Genomic DNA, 17,918 nt, shown 5'->3' with positions numbered 1-17,918 from the left:
TAGGTGACCTTTATCCCATTATTTGATTTAGCTAGGTAGTCATTTATATGACAATTGCAATCCTTTTGCAACTTCTAAATTATGGGATCATGCAATCCTTTTGCATGGCATATTTATCCCATCAACGCCTATTTGTTCCTCATGCTTCGGTGACCCTAAGTTCATGATTTCCAAATCAAGTCGTCCTACTTGTGTAAACATGTAAAATCAACATACAAGTGGTTAGGTGACCTTTATCCCACAAGCATGCGAATTTTACCTTAACCATATTAGTTAGTTCATAATGGTTAGGTGACCTTTATCCCATTATGAGTTCCCTACTATGTTCAAGTGTTCCCACAAAAGGATGGCGTTTAACTTGTTTACCTTGTTTTAGTTAAGGGATTTTAAGTTTTCATAAATTCTAGTTTAAGAAAACATTTGCCATACACCAACATGCATTTGGTGTATAGTACATTATGAAAAACCAATTTTCATGTCATATTAGTAAAGCCAATTATATGATATATGAAATGTCCCGTTCTTAATGATTAAAAACGTTCCATATTAATTGATTTCGTTGCGAGGTTTTGACCTCTATATGTGACGTTTTTCAAAGACTGCATTCATTTTAAAACAAACCATAACCTTTATTTCATCAATAAAGGTTTAAAAAGCTTTACGTAGATTATCAAATAATGATAATCTAAAATATCCTGTTTACACACGACCATTACATAATGGTTTACAATACAAATATGTTACAACAAAATAAGTTTCTTGAATGCAGTTTTTACATAATATCATACAAGCATGGACTCCAAATCTCGTCCTTCTTTAAGTATGCAACAGCGGAAGCTCTTAATATTCACCTGAGAATAAACATGCTTTAAACGTCAACAAAAATGTTGGTGAGTTATAGGTTTAACCTATATATATCAAATCGTAACAATAGACCACAAGATTTCATATTTCAATACACATCCCATACATAGAGATAAAAATCATTCATATGGCGAACACCTGGTAACCGACATTAACAAGATGCATATATAAGAATATCCCCATCATTCCGGGACACCCTTCGGATATGATATAAATTTCGAAGTACTAAAGCATCCGGTACTTTGGATGGGGTTTGTTAGGCCCAATAGATCTATCTTTAGGATTCGCGTCAATTAGGGTGTCTGTTCCCTAATTCTTAGATTACCAGACTTAATAAAAAGGGGCATATTCGATTTCGATAATTCAACCATAGAATGTAGTTTCACGTACTTGTGTCTATTTTGTAAATCATTTATAAAACCTGCATGTATTCTCATCCCAAAAATATTAGATTTTAAAAGTGGGACTATAACTCACTTTCACAGATTTTTACTTCGTCGGGAAGTAAGACTTGGCCACTGGTTGATTCACGAACCTATAACAATATATACATATATATCAAAGTATGTTCAAAATATATTTACAACACTTTTAATATATTTTGATGTTTTAAGTTTATTAAGTCAGCTGTCCTTGTTAGTAACCTACAACTAGTTGTCCACAGTTACATGTACAGAAATAAATTGATAAATATTATCTTGAATCAATCCACGACCCAGTGTATACGTATCTCAGTATTGATCACAACTCAAACTATATATATTTTGGAATCAACCTCAACCCTGTATAGCTAACTCCAACATTCACATATAGAGTGTCTATGGTTGTTCCGAAATATATATAGATGTGTCGACATGATAGGTCGAAACATTGTATACGTGTCTATGGTATCTCAAGATTACATAATATACAATACAAGTTGATTAAGTTATGGTTGGAATAGATTTGTTACCAATTTTCACGTAGCTAAAATGAGAAAAATTATCCAATCTTGTTTTACCCATAACTTCTTCATTTTAAATCCGTTTTGAGTGAATCAAATTGCTATTGTTTCATATTGAACTCTATTTTATGAATCTAAACAGAAAAAGTATAGGTTTATAGTCGGAAAAATAAGTTACAAGTCGTTTTTGTAAAGGTAGTCATTTCAGTCGAAAGAACGACGTCTAGATGACCATTTTAGAAAACATACTTCCACTTTGAGTTTAACCATAATTTTTGGATATAGTTTCATGTTCATAATAAAAATCATTTTCTCAGAATAACAACTTTTAAATCAAAGTTTATCATAGTTTTTAATTAACTAACCCAAAACAGCCCGCGGTGTTACTACGACGGCGTAAATCCGGTTTTACGGTGTTTTTCGTGTTTCCAGGTTTTAAATCATTAAGTTAGCATATCATATAGATATAGAACATGTGTTTAGTTGATTTTAAAAGTCAAGTTAGAAGGATTAACTTTTATTTGCGAATAAGTTTAGAATTAACTAAACTATGTTCTAGTGATTACAAGTTTAAACCTTCGAATAAGATAGCTTTATATGTATGAATCGAATGATGTTATGAACATCATTACTACCTTAAGTTCCTTGGATAAACCTACTGGAAAAGAGAAAAATGGATCTAGCTTCAATGGATCCTTGGATGGCTCGAAGTTCTTGAAGCAGAATCATGACACGAAAACAAGTTCAAGTAAGATCATCACTTGAAATAAGATTGTTATAGTTATAGAAATTGAACCAAAGTTTGAATATGATTATTACCTTGTATTAGAATGATAACCTACTGTAAGAAACAAAGATTTCTTGAGGTTGGATGATCACCTTACAAGATTGGAAGTGAACTAGCAAACTTGAAAGTATTCTTGATTTTATGAAACTAGAACTTTTGGAATTTATGAAGAACACTTAGAACTTGAAGATAGAACTTGAGAGAGATCAATTAGATGAAGAAAATTGAAGAATGAAAGTGTTTGTAGGTGTTTTTGGTCGTTGGTGTATGGATTAGATATAAAGGATATGTAATTTTGTTTTCATGTAAATAAGTCATGAATGATTACTCATATTTTTGTAATCTTATGAGATATTTCATGCTAGTTGCCAAATGATGGTTCCCACATGTGTTAGGTGACTCACATGGGCTGCTAAGAGCTGATCATTGGAGTGTATATACCAATAGTACATACATCTAAAAGCTGTGTATTGTACGAGTACGAATACGGGTGCATACGAGTAGAATTGTTGATGAAACTGAACGAGGATGTAATTGTAAGCATTTTTGTTAAGTAGAAGTATTTTGATAAGTGTATTGAAGTCTTTCAAAAGTGTATAAATACATATTAAAACACTACATGTATATACATTTTAACTGAGTCGTTAAGTCATCGTTAGTCGTTACATGTAAGTGTTGTTTTGAAACTTTTAGGTTAACGATCTTGTTAAATGTTGTTAACCCAATGTTTATAATATCAAATGAGATTTTAAATTATTATATTATCATGATATTATCATGTATGAATATCTCTTAATATGATATATATACATTAAATGTCTTTACAACGATAATCGTTACATATATGTCTCGTTTAAAAATCATTAAGTTAGTAGTCTTGTTTTTACATATGTAGTTCATTGTTAATATACTTAATGATATGTTTACTTATCATAGTATCATGTTAACTATATATATATCCATATATATGTCATCATATAGTTTTTACAAGTTTTAACGTTCGTGAATCACCGGTCAACTTGGGTGGTAAATTGTCTATATGAAACATATTTCAATTAATCAAGTCTTAACAAGTTTGATTGCTTAACATGTTGGAAACATTTAATCATGTAAATATCAATCTCAATTAATATATATAAACATGGAAAAGTTCGGGTCACTACAGTACCTACCCGTTAAATAAATTTCGTCCCGAAATTTTAAGCTGTTGAAGGTGTTGATGAATCTTCTGGAAATAGATGCGGGTATTTTTTCTTCATCTGATCTTCACGCTCCCAGGTGAACTCGGGTCCTCTACGAGCATTCCATCGAACCTTGACAATTGGTATCTTGTTTTGCTTAAGTCTTTTAACCTCACGATCCATTATTTCGACGGGTTCTTCGATGAGTTGAAGTTTTTCGTTGATTTGGATTTCATCTAACGGAATAGTGAGATCTTCTTTAGCAAAACATTTCTTCAAATTCGAGACGTGGAAAGTGTTATGTACAGCCGCGAGTTGTTGAGGTAACTCAAGTCGGTAAGCTACTGGTCCGACACGATCAATAATCTTGAATGGTCCAATATACCTTGGATTTAATTTCCCTCGTTTACCAAATCGAACAACGCCTTTCCAAGGTGCAACTTTAAGCATGACCATCTCTCCAATTTCAAATTCTATATCTTTTCTTTTAATGTCAGCGTAGCTCTTTTGCCGACTTTGGGCAGTTTTCAACCGTTGTTGAATTTGGATGATCTTCTCGGTAGTTTCTTGTATAATCTCCGGACCCGTAATCTGTCTATCCCCCACCTCACTCCAACAAATCGGAGACCTGCACTTTCTACCATAAAGTGCTTCAAACGGCGCCATCTCAATGCTTGAATGGTAGCTGTTGTTGTAGGAAAATTCTGCTAACGGTAGATGTCGATCCCAACTGTTTCCGAAATCAATAACACATGCTCGTAGCATGTCTTCAAGCGTTTGTATCGTCCTTTCGCTCTGCCTATCAGTTTGTGGATGATAGGCAGTACTCATGTCTAGACGAGTTCCTAATGCTTGCTGTAATGTCTGCCAGAATCTTGAAATAATTCTGCCATCCCTATCAGAGATAATAGAGATTGGTATTCCATGTCTGGAGACGACTTCCTTCAAATACTGTCGTGCTAACTTCTCCATCTTGTCATCTTCTCTTATTGGTAGGAAGTGTGCTGATTTAGTGAGACGATCAACTATTACCCAAATAGTATCAAAACCACTTGCAGTCCTTGGCAATTTAGTGATGAAATCCATGGTAATGTTTTCCCATTTCCATTCCGGGATTTCGGGTTGTTGAAGTAGACCTGATGGTTTCTGATGCTCAGCTTTGACCTTAGAACACGTCAAACATTCTCCTACGTATTTAGCAACATCGGCTTTCATACCCGGCCACCAAAAATGTTTCTTGAGATCCTTGTACATCTTCCCCGTTCCAGGATGTATTGAGTATCTGGTTTTATGAGCTTCTCTAAGTACCATTTCTCTCATATCTCCAAATTTTGGTACCCAAATCCTTTCAGCCCTATACCGGGTTCCGTCTTCCCGAATATTAAGATGTTTCTCCGATCCTTTGGGTATTTCATCCTTTAAATTTCCCTCTTTTAAAACTCCTTGTTGCGCCTCCTTTATTTGAGTAGTAATGTTATTATGAATCATTATATTCATAGATTTTACTCGAATGGGTTCTCTATCCTTCCTGCTCAAGGCATCGGCTACCACATTTGCCTTCCCCGGGTGGTAACGAATCTCAAAATCGTAATCATTCAATAATTCAATCCACCTACGCTGCCTCATATTCAGTTGTTTCTGATTAAATATGTGTTGAAGACTTTTGTGGTCGGTATATATAATACTTTTGACCCCATATAAGTAGTGCCTCCAAGTCTTTAATGCAAAAACAACCGCGCCTAATTCCAAATCATGCGTCGTATAATTTTGTTCGTGAATCTTCAATTGTCTAGACGCATAAGCAATCACCTTCGTTCGTTGCATTAATACACAACCGAGACCTTGCTTTGATGCGTCACAATAAATCACAAAATCATCATTCCCTTCAGGCAATGACAATATAGGTGCCGTAGTTAGCTTTTTCTTCAATAACTGAAACGCTTTCTTTTGTTCATCATTCCATTCAAATTTCTTCCCTTTATGCGTTAATGCAGTCAAGGGTTTTGCTATTCTGGAAAAGTCTTGGATGAACCTTCTGTAGTAACCAGCTAGTCCTAAAAACTGGCGTATGTGTTTCGGAGTTTTCGGGGTTTCCCACTTTTCAACAGTTTCTATCTTTGCCGGATCCACCTTAATACCTTCTTTGTTCACTATGTGACCGAGGAATTGAACTTCTTCCAACCAAAATGCACACTTTGAAAACTTAGCGTACAATTCTTCCTTCCTCAATACTTCTAACACTTTTCTCAAATGTTCACCGTGTTCTTGGTCATTCTTTGAGTAAATAAGTATGTCATCAATGAAAACAATGACAAACTTGTCAAGGTATGGTCCACACACTCGGTTCATAAGGTCCATGAACACAGCTGGTGCATTAGTTAAACCAAACGGCATGACCATAAACTCGTAATGACCGTAACGTGTTCTGAAAGCAGTCTTTGGAATATCATCTTCTTTCACCCGCATTTGATGATACCCGGAACGTAAGTCAATCTTTGAATAAACAGACGAGCCTTGTAGTTGATCAAATAAGTCGTCGATTCTCGGTAGTGGGTAGCGGTTCTTGATGGTAAGTTTGTTCAACTCTCGGTAGTCGATACACAACCTGAATGTACCATCTTTCTTCTTGACAAACAAAACAGGAGCTCCCCACGGTGATGTGCTTGGTCGAGTGAAACCACGCTCTAAAAGTTCTTGTAATTGGCTTTGCAGTTCTTTCATCTCGCTGGGTGCGAGTCTGTAAGGAGCACAAGCTATTGGTGCAGCTCCTGGTACAAGATCTATTTGAAATTCAACGGATCGATGTGGGGGTAATCCCGGTAATTCTTTCGGAAATACATCGGGAAATTCTTTTGCGACGGGAACATCATTGATGCTCTTTTCTTCAGTTTGTACTTTCTCGACGTGTGCTAGAACAGCATAGCAACCTTTTCTTATTAGTTTTTGTGCCTTCAAATTACTAATAAGATGTAGCTTCGTGTTGCCCTTTTCTCCGTACACCATTAAGGGTTTTCCTTTTTCTCGTATAATGCGAATTGCATTTTTGTAACAAACGATCTCCGCTTTCACTTCTTTCAACCAGTCCATACCGATTATCACATCAAAACTCCCTAACTCTACTGGTATCAAATCAATCTTAAATGTTTCGCTAACCAGTTTAATTTCTCGATTCCGACATATATTATCTGCTGAAATTAATTTACCATTTGCTAATTCGAGTAAAAATTTACTATCCAAAGGCGTCAATGGACAACTTAATTTAGCACAAAAATCTCTACTCATATAGCTTCTATCCGCACCCGAATCAAATAAAACGTAAGCAGATTTATTGTCAATAAGAAACGTACCCGTAACAAGCTCCGGGTCTTCCTGTGCCTCTGCCGCATTAATATTGAAAACTCTTCCACGGCCTTGTCCATTCGTGTTCTCCTGGTTCGGGCAATTTCTAATAATGTGGCCCGGTTTTCCACATTTATAACAAACTACATTGGCATAACTTGCTCCGACACTACTTGCTCCGCCATTACTCGTTCCGACACCATTTGTTCCTTTCGTTCTATTAACCCCTGGTCCGTAGACCTCACACTTCGCCGCGCTATGACCATTTCTTTTACACTTGTTGCAAAATTTGGTGCAGAACCCCGAGTGATTCTTTTCACACCTTTGGCATAGCTGCTTCTGATTGTTGTTGTTGTTGCGGTTATTATTGTTGTTGGGATGATTGTTGTAGTTGCTGTTGTTGTTGTTGTTGTTGTTGTTGTTGTTGGGCCGTTTGTTGTAGTTGCGATTGATGTTGCGATTGTTGGGATAATTGTTGCGATTATTGTTGTAATTGCTGTTGCTGTTGTATTGGTGATTCTTATCACCGTTTTCCTCCCACTTTCTTTTGACTTGCTTCACATTGGCCTCTTCAGCAGTCTGTTCTTTAATTCTTTCTTCAATTTGGTTCACGAGTTTGTGAGCCATTCTACATGCCTGTTGTATGGAGGCGGGCTCGTGTGAACTTATATCTTCTTGGATTCTTTCCGGTAATCCTTTCACAAACGCGTCGATCTTCTCTTCCTCATCTTCGAATGCTCCCGGACACAATAGGCACAATTCTGTGAATCGTCTTTCGTACGTGGTAATATCAAATCCTTGGGTTCGTAACCCTCTAAGTTCTGTCTTGAGCTTATTGACCTCGGTTCTGGGACGGTACTTCTCGTTCATCAAGTGCTTGAATGCTGACCACGGTAGTGCGTACGCATCGTCTTGTCCCACTTGCTCTAGATAGGTATTCCACCATGTTAACGCAGAACCTGTGAAGGTATGCGTAGCGTACTTTACTTTGTCCTCTTCAGTACACTTACTTATGGCAAACACCGATTCGACCTTCTCGGTCCACCGTTTCAATCCGATCGGTCCTTCGGTTCCATCAAATTCCAAAGGTTTGCAGGCAGTGAATTCTTTGTAGGTGCATCCTACACGATTTCCTGTACTGCTAGATCCAAGGTTATTGTTGGTATGTAGCGCAGCCTGTACTGCGGCTATGTTTGAAGCTAGAAAAGTACGAAATTCCTCTTCATTCATATTCACGGTGTGTCGAGTAGTCGGTGCCATTTCCTTCAAAATAGTTAAATGGAACAAGTTAATCATACAGAATATTAAGAGTAGTTAATAGTATTTCGTAGCATAATATGAACTCATTTATAAAAGCTTTTTCTTCATATTAGCGTTTTATAAGTTTAAATTCGGGTAGTACCTACCCGTTAAGTTCATACTTAGTAGCTAATATACAATTCAACTACTACAATTCTATATGAAAAACTGATTATAATAATATTTCGCGTTCAAACTTTTACACAATATTTTACAAACTTACAATACCGCTTATTTTACATATAGCATGAAATATAGCACACAATAAATTTGATACAAGATGGTTGTGAAGATAATTCTAGCTAGTACACAAGTCGTTCAGCAAAGGCAATAAAGACACGTAATTCATACGTCCAGAAACAAGTCATGCATTATGGTTTTACTAGGATTACTTCCCATCCTTGGTCTTGTGGAACATAACCGTTATGGCCGTTGATAAGACAGTGTGTTGTAACGTCGTCAAAGGGACGAGGGTTACGTAATGTCCAACAGTCCCGTAACAATCTAAAAACCTCATTTCTTACCCCAATTACCGACTCCGTCACTTGTGGGAACGTTTTGTTTAATAGCTGTAGCCCGATGTTCTTTTTCTCACTTTGGTGAGAAGCGAACATTACTAACCCGTAAGCATAGCATGCTTCTTTATGTTGCATGTTAGCCGCTTTTTCTAAATCATGAAGTCCTATATTCGGATACATTGAGTCAAAATAATTTCTTAACCCGTTGCGTAAAATAGCATTTGGGTTCCCCGCAATATATGCGTCAAAGTAAACACATCGTAACTTATGGGTTTCCCAATGTGATATCCCCCATCTTTCAAACGAAAGTCTCTTATAAACCAAGACATTCTTGGAACGTTCTTCGAATATCTTACAAACTGATCTCGCCTTAAATAGTTGTGCCGAGGAATTCTGACCGACTCTAGACAAGATTTCATCAATCATGTCTCTGGGTAGGTCTCTTAAAATATTGGGTTGTCTATCCATTTTGTGTTTTTAAACTGTAAAATAGACAAGAGTTAGATTCATAAAAAAATACTTATTAATACAAGCAATTTTTACATATATCATAAAGCATAAGCACACTATTTTACATATATTACACCACACGAATACAACTATCTTATTCCGACTCGCTCGTTTCTTCTTCTTCGGTTTTGGTTCGTTTTGCCAAGTTTCTAGGGATATATGATGTTCCCCTAATACGAGCCGTCGTGATCCACATTGGTTTAGAAAAACCTGGTGGTTTAGAGGTTCCCGGGTCATTGTTACAACTTAAGGACTTCGGGGAGTGACGATACATATAAAGTTCATCGGGGTTGGAATTAGATTTCTCTATTTTTATGCCCTTTCCCTTATTATTTTCTTTTGCCTTTTTAAATTCAGTTGGGGTAATTTCTATAACATCATCGGAATTCTCGTCGGAATCCGATTCATCGGAGAATTGGTAATCCTCCCAATATTTTGCTTCCTTGGCGGAAACACCATTGACCATAATTAACTTTGGTCGGTTGGTTGAGGATTTTCTTTTACTTAACCGTTTTATTATTTCCCCCACCGGTTCTATTTCTTCATCCGGTTCCGATTCTTCTTCCGGTTCTGATTCTTCTTCCGGTTCCGACTCTTCTTCCGGTTCCTCTTCGGGAACTTGTGAATCAGTCCACGAATCATTCCAATTTACATTTGACTCTTCATTATTATTAGGTGAGTCAATGGGACTTGTTCTAGAGGTAGACATCTATCACATAGTATCAAACGCGTTAAGAGATTAATATATCACATAATATTCACATGTTTAAAAATATATAGTTTCCAACAAAATTTGTTAAGCAATCATTTTTCAAGTAAACACGGTCGAAGTCCAGACTCACTAATGCATCCTAACAAACTCGATAAGACACACTAATGCAAAATTCTGGTTCTCTAAGACCAACGCTCGGATACCAACTGAAATGTCCCGTTCTTAATGATTAAAAACGTTCCATATTAATTAATTTCGTTGCGAGGTTTTGACCTCTATATGTGACGTTTTTCAAAGACTGCATTCATTTTAAAACAAACCATAACCTTTATTTCATCAATAAAGGTTTAAAAAGCTTTACGTAGATTATCAAATAATGATAATCTAAAATATCCTGTTTACACACGACCATTACATAATGGTTTACAATACAAATATGTTACAACAAAATAAGTTTCTTGAATGCAGTTTTTACATAATATCATACAAGCATGGACTCCAAATCTCGTCCTTATTTAAGTATGCAACAGCGGAAGCTCTTAATATTCACCTGAGAATAAACATGCTTTAAACGTCAACAAAAATGTTGGTGAGTTATAGGTTTAACCTATATATATCAAATCGTAACAATAGACCACAAGATTTCATATTTCAATACACATCCCATACATAGAGATAAAAATCATTCATATGGCGAACACCTGGTAACCGACATTAACAAGATGCATATATAAGAATATCCCCATCATTCCGGGACACCCTTCGGATATGATATAAATTTCGAAGTACTAAAGCATCCGGTACTTTGGATGGGGTTTGTTAGGCCCAATAGATCTATCTTTAGGATTCGCGTCAATTAGGGTGTCTGTTCCCTAATTCTTAGATTACCAGACTTAATAAAAAGGGGCATATTCGATTTCGATAATTCAACCATAGAATGTAGTTTCACGTACTTGTGTCTATTTTGTAAATCATTTATAAAACCTGCATGTATTCTCATCCCAAAAATATTAGATTTTAAAAGTGGGACTATAACTCACTTTCACAGATTTTTACTTCTTCGGGAAGTAAGACTTGGCCACTGGTTGATTCACGAACCTATAACAATATATACATATATATCAAAGTATGTTCAAAATATATTTACAACACTTTTAATATATTTTGATGTTTTAAGTTTATTAAGTCAGCTGTCCTTGTTAGTAACCTACAACTAGTTGTCCACAGTTACATGTACAGAAATAAATTGATAAATATTATCTTGAATCAATCCACGACCCAGTGTATACGTATCTCAGTATTGATCACAACTCAAACTATATATATTTTGGAATCAACCTCAACCCTGTATAGCTAACTCCAACATTCACATATAGAGTGTCTATGGTTGTTCCGAAATATATATAGATGTGTCGACATGATAGGTCGAAACATTGTATACGTGTCTATGGTATCTCAAGATTACATAATATACAATACAAGTTGATTAAGTTATGGTTGGAATAGATTTGTTACCAATTTTCACGTAGCTAAAATGAGAAAAATTATCCAATCTTGTTTTACCCATAACTTCTTCATTTTAAATCCGTTTTGAGTGAATCAAATTGCTATTGTTTCATATTGAACTCTATTTTATGAATCTAAACAGAAAAAGTATAGGTTTATAGTCGGAAAAATAAGTTACAAGTCGTTTTTGTAAAGGTAGTCATTTCAGTCGAAAGAACGACGTCTAGATGACCATTTTAGAAAACATACTTCCACTTTGAGTTTAACCATAATTTTTGGATATAGTTTCATGTTCATAATAAAAATCATTTTCTCAGAATAACAACTTTTAAATCAAAGTTTATCATAGTTTTTAATTAACTAACCCAAAACAGCCCGCGGTGTTACTACGACGGCGTAAATCCGGTTTTACGGTGTTTTTCGTGTTTCCAGGTTTTAAATCATTAAGTTAGCATATCATATAGATATAGAACATGTGTTTAGTTGATTTTAAAAGTCAAGTTAGAAGGATTAACTTTTATTTGCGAATAAGTTTAGAATTAACTAAACTATGTTCTAGTGATTACAAGTTTAAACCTTCGAATAAGATAGCTTTATATGTATGAATCGAATGATGTTATGAACATCATTACTACCTTAAGTTCCTTGGATAAACCTACTGGAAAAGAGAAAAATGGATCTAGCTTCAATGGATCCTTGGATGGCTCGAAGTTCTTGAAGCAGAATCATGACACGAAAACAAGTTCAAGTAAGATCATCACTTGAAATAAGATTGTTATAGTTATAGAAATTGAACCAAAGTTTGAATATGATTATTACCTTGTATTAGAATGATAACCTACTGTAAGAAACAAAGATTTCTTGAGGTTGGATGATCACCTTACAAGATTGGAAGTGAACTAGCAAACTTGAAAGTATTCTTGATTTTATGAAACTAGAACTTTTGGAATTTATGAAGAACACTTAGAACTTGAAGATAGAACTTGAGAGAGATCAATTAGATGAAGAAAATTGAAGAATGAAAGTGTTTGTAGGTGTTTTTGGTCGTTGGTGTATGGATTAGATATAAAGGATATGTAATTTTGTTTTCATGTAAATAAGTCATGAATGATTACTCATATTTTTGTAATCTTATGAGATATTTCATGCTAGTTGCCAAATGATGGTTCCCACATGTGTTAGGTGACTCACATGGGCTGCTAAGAGCTGATCATTGGAGTGTATATACCAATAGTACATACATCTAAAAGCTGTGTATTGTACGAGTACGAATACGGGTGCATACGAGTAGAATTGTTGATGAAACTGAACGAGGATGTAATTGTAAGCATTTTTGTTAAGTAGAAGTATTTTGATAAGTGTATTGAAGTCTTTCAAAAGTGTATAAATACATATTAAAACACTACATGTATATACATTTTAACTGAGTCGTTAAGTCATCGTTAGTCGTTACATGTAAGTGTTGTTTTGAAACTTTTAGGTTAACGATCTTGTTAAATGTTGTTAACCCAATGTTTATAATATCAAATGAGATTTTAAATTATTATATTATCATGTATGAATATCTCTTAATATGATATATATACATTAAATGTCTTTACAACGATAATCGTTACATATATGTCTCGTTTAAAAATCATTAAGTTAGTAGTCTTGTTTTTACATATGTAGTTCATTGTTAATATACTTAATGATATGTTTACTTATCATAGTATCATGTTAACTATATATATATCCATATATATGTCATCATATAGTTTTTACAAGTTTTAACGTTCGTGAATCACCGGTCAACTTGGGTGGTAAATTGTCTATATGAAACATATTTCAATTAATCAAGTCTTAACAAGTTTGATTGCTTAACATGTTGGAAACATTTAATCATGTAAATATCAATCTCAATTAATATATATAAACATGGAAAAGTTCGGGTCACTACAATATAAACCATTTTATATACATTAACATCATGTCCTTAATAACCATTTATTAGTGTCCTTTTGTTGTTTTAATTATAACCAATTATAATGTCATTTTGCAAGTTGTAAATATGTGATTATCTTGTATCAACCAAGCATACAAACACAATAAACATGCAAAACAAACAAGTCCACAATCAAGCCAATTTGGTAGACATTTGTTTAGCCAAAACAAATGTCACCTTCTAAGGGTTATGACAAAGTAGGAGATTTATAATCTCCCACTTAATCTTGCATCCAAATGCTTCCAACTTGTGTTCATCTTCATCATCTTCATTCTTCATTCTCTTTACAAAAAAAATATATCCTAATACATTTTTTCTAGAAAATGAAATTACAACCTAATCTATTTTACATACCAAACATAAAATAAATTACAAATGAATAAAATTACAAATTATTACAAACCAAATGAATGAATTAATATTTCAAACCATAAGAATGAATAAATCAACCAAATCATACACACATGCAACCACAAGGCCAAGGCTTGATTGTGAACAACAACTAACAGCAAAACATGACCAAATTTGAAGCTCCAAACCACTTTTGAAGCCCCAAAATTCGGCCCAAATAACATCCCACCCAAAACCCAAAATTTGTACATTCTAGTTTCATGCATGTTACTAGATTGTAGTCAAAATGGGTTTTCAAGCCAAATACAAGAAGCATATTTCTATGACCTCGGCTCTAGATACCAATGTTGGAATTCATCATATTAATGAGTTTCATCAAGTGTATGTCAAAACCGATTTCAACATTTTAAAGCGGAAGCAATTTTATAAACAAATTAACATGAAGTTTAACCTTTTAAACATGAATCCCAAAATAATATCAAGTCTAGAAAAATATGCTTACAAATATATAAGAGCTAGATTAGGATGTACCTACTCCAAGTTAGGAGGTATTAAAGTGGATGAAGATTGATGAAGAAGATGATGATGAACAAGCTTCTTACTTGAAGCCTCAAGCTTGAAATACCCACAAGCCTTTATCAAACAACACCACTTGAACTTGGTTAGGATTTTAGACACAAGTTAACTAGCAAAAATTAACCAAGAACTCCTTGTTCTTCCCCAATATTTCGGCCAAAAGAAAAGGAAAGGGAGAGGATTTTTTAGCTAATTCAAAATGCAAGTAATGTGTGTGTGAGAATGTGCTTGCTTGAATGCATGTGGTTAGAGTGTAATAATAAGCAAAAAGCAAGCATGGGGTGGTTGTCTTGGAACCCCAAAACCGCCACCATGCATCATCCCCCCCCCCCCCCCCCTTTTTTTTTGCTTTTCCTTTTTAATTACATGTTAATCCACTTGCTAGACTTTTAATACTTGCACATCTTTAATCTTATAAACCATTTATAAGTTATATATGTTACTAACATATATATTTATATAATTTTATAAACCACTTTATAAAATTATAACACACATATAAGTTTAATCATATAAATAATTAAACTTGCACTTAAAATTATCCAAATAATTATTTCTTGCATTTTATCTTTAGAAAACCAATTTCTAAAATCTAAGTGTCAAGTATTTATTTTAAAGATCCACTCGTTAAAACAAATACATATAAAAGGTGTTGTTGGCTTGTTATTGGGTATGACCCGACTTGGATCATAACATATTGGCCACATTAATTTACTATGTCTCTCGGGCATATGAAATACCTTCATATTTACGATGTACAGTATTAGCAGTAAGTTCTTTACCATTAGCTACTTCAACAACATAAGTATTGTCTAAGGGAGTTAACGGCGTTTTGATTCTCGGACTTAATTTACTCGACACGAAACTTAAATCAGCCCCTGAATCAAATAGTACATAAACTGATAAATCGTTGACTGAGAACGTACCAGTAACAAGCTTAGGATCTTCCTCCGCATCCTTAGCATTAATGTTGAACGCTCGGCCGCGTGCAGTTTCTGTTGTCTTCTTATTGGGACAAGCATCTCGGAAATGCCCCGGCTTGCCACACTCATAACAAACCCTTTGATTACTTCCATTATTCGGTTTCCCATTTCCATTACCGTTACCACCTCTATTACCAACATTATTATTACCACCAGCCGCGGGAGTAGCAGAACCCGGCAAAAGCACTGTAGAATCTTTAGCAATGTGCCCTTGCTTGGAGCACCTCTTACAAGTAACTGTACAGTAACCATCATGAGCTTTATAGCAACGAGGACACACACGCTGATTTCTGTTATTAGCACCAGAGGTATCCTGTTTCTTCTGCTGACCCTGGTTTTGATTGCGGTTATTATCCCACTTTCGTTTCCCATTGTCAGCCTTCTTGATAACCTCCTCACTAGTTTCAGCAACTATAGTCTTGCTTCTTCTCAACACCTTGTCATTAAGTTTGTGGGCCATAGACATAGCCGCCTCAATAGTCTGGGGTTCACTAGACTCAACCCCGTGTTCAATCTTCTCGGACAAACCATCAATGTAAGCCTCAATTTTGCGGTCCTCATCCGCATAAACCCTAGGACACAGCAAAGTTAACTCGAAAAACCTTCGTTCATAGGCATCTAACTAGGTTCCATGCATTTTCAAATTCTTGAGCTCAACCTCTAGCTTCTTAAGCTCACCCCGAGGTCTATAGCGGGTGATCAATCTTTCCTTAAAATCATTCCAGGCTAAACCATAAGCTACATCGTTCCCCAAACTACTAACCAGATTGTTCCACCATGTCAAGGCACTATCCTTAAGAGTGCAACTAGCGAAACTAACTTTGTACTCTTCACGGACCCGACTGACCCTGAAAATAGATTCAATCTTCTCGAACCATCGAGTGAGCCCTATTGGTCCTTCCGTACCACTGAATTCTTGGGGTCGACCAGCCATAAAAGTTTTGTGGGAGCATCCCACGTTGTTGTTCGTATTGGCGTTAACATTAGCATTTGCTGCCATAGCAGCATCAATTCCTTCATTGATCAGGCGTTGCATACGCGCTTCAGTGGACTCTCTTGGAGGCATGATCTTCAAAATAGTATAACACATCCGTTAGTACCAAGAATAATACTAGTGTCATAAAGGAATAGATCAAAACATGAAAAGATTAACCATCATAAATAATAGTTAACAAACACTATGAGTAATAACATGACAGTTATGATTGTTATAGAAATAACCATCACATGCATACATATTTTATGATAACATCATACAACATACATAGCACCTAACATACATGAACATATATTACGCATAATATAACATGCCAAGAGCCACAACATCGGAAATAAAACATGATAATGATAATAGATGTCATAAAAATAACCATCCATACATAATGAAAAATATCCCATAACAAAATCTTAATAAAATCCTCGGCAAAATGCCGTACATAACCCAAAATGTATGTATAAAAAGGACATTAAGTCTGATGAAATAGATAATCAATATGAATAATCATATCACATTCGCTTAGAGCGGGTGTGATAAGCTGGTCCAACATGAGTCTCGGTAAGATCCTCATACTTATGCAACTTCCCTTTCACAACATCCAACTCTTCCTTCAACACACGAACAGTGCTCTCGAGAGCCTCGAACTTAGCCTTAACTTCTCGATCACGCTTACGGTTCTCATCCTCAACCCTATGCTTGAAAGTGATAAAGTTACCCATGTCGGCACGGATCTCGTCCATAACTTCATTATGTGGCAAAGTGCGCAAACAATCACTAAGGGCGTTAATACATGTCATCTCATTATAAGCCCGGTTCATATGAGTAATAGTAGAAAAATAGTAATGAACAGGATCATCGATCTCTGGTTGATTAGCACGACGTCTAGCAGGAGACGGTGGAGCAGGAGCAGCAACAGAGTTATCGCTCGAAGTCTACATCTGCAGACAGCAAAACCGCAAACCACATACCAAAAAGATATAAAAGCTAATAATATAACTTATACGAAATGAAATGCATATTAATGCTATAGCAAAAAGGTCGGGCTGTAGACTAGACTCTAATGCACCCTAAAAACCACGGGTTGACCACATTAAGACCGCCTAGTTCCCTACAACCTGGCTCTGATACCACATGTGGCGACCCCGTCAAAACACTTAACGGATCCATCAGTTGGTCCCACAGCTTGATCGGACTTAAATGAATTAAATAAACAAAGTTGCATTCTTTTACTTCAAAAGTTTCCCAAAAAGGAAACAAACCAAAATATATAGTTTCAAAACAACCAACCATAGTAATAAACCAAAAGTTGACACAAAACCTTGCCAACAAACCCACAAGTTTAAATTATCCAAAAATAGAATGCAAGCT

This window comes from Rutidosis leptorrhynchoides, chromosome 5 (genome assembly GCF_046630445.1).
Source record: "Rutidosis leptorrhynchoides isolate AG116_Rl617_1_P2 chromosome 5, CSIRO_AGI_Rlap_v1, whole genome shotgun sequence".
Lineage (NCBI taxonomy): Eukaryota > Viridiplantae > Streptophyta > Magnoliopsida > Asterales > Asteraceae > Rutidosis > Rutidosis leptorrhynchoides.
This window is presented reverse-complemented; position numbering follows the sequence as displayed.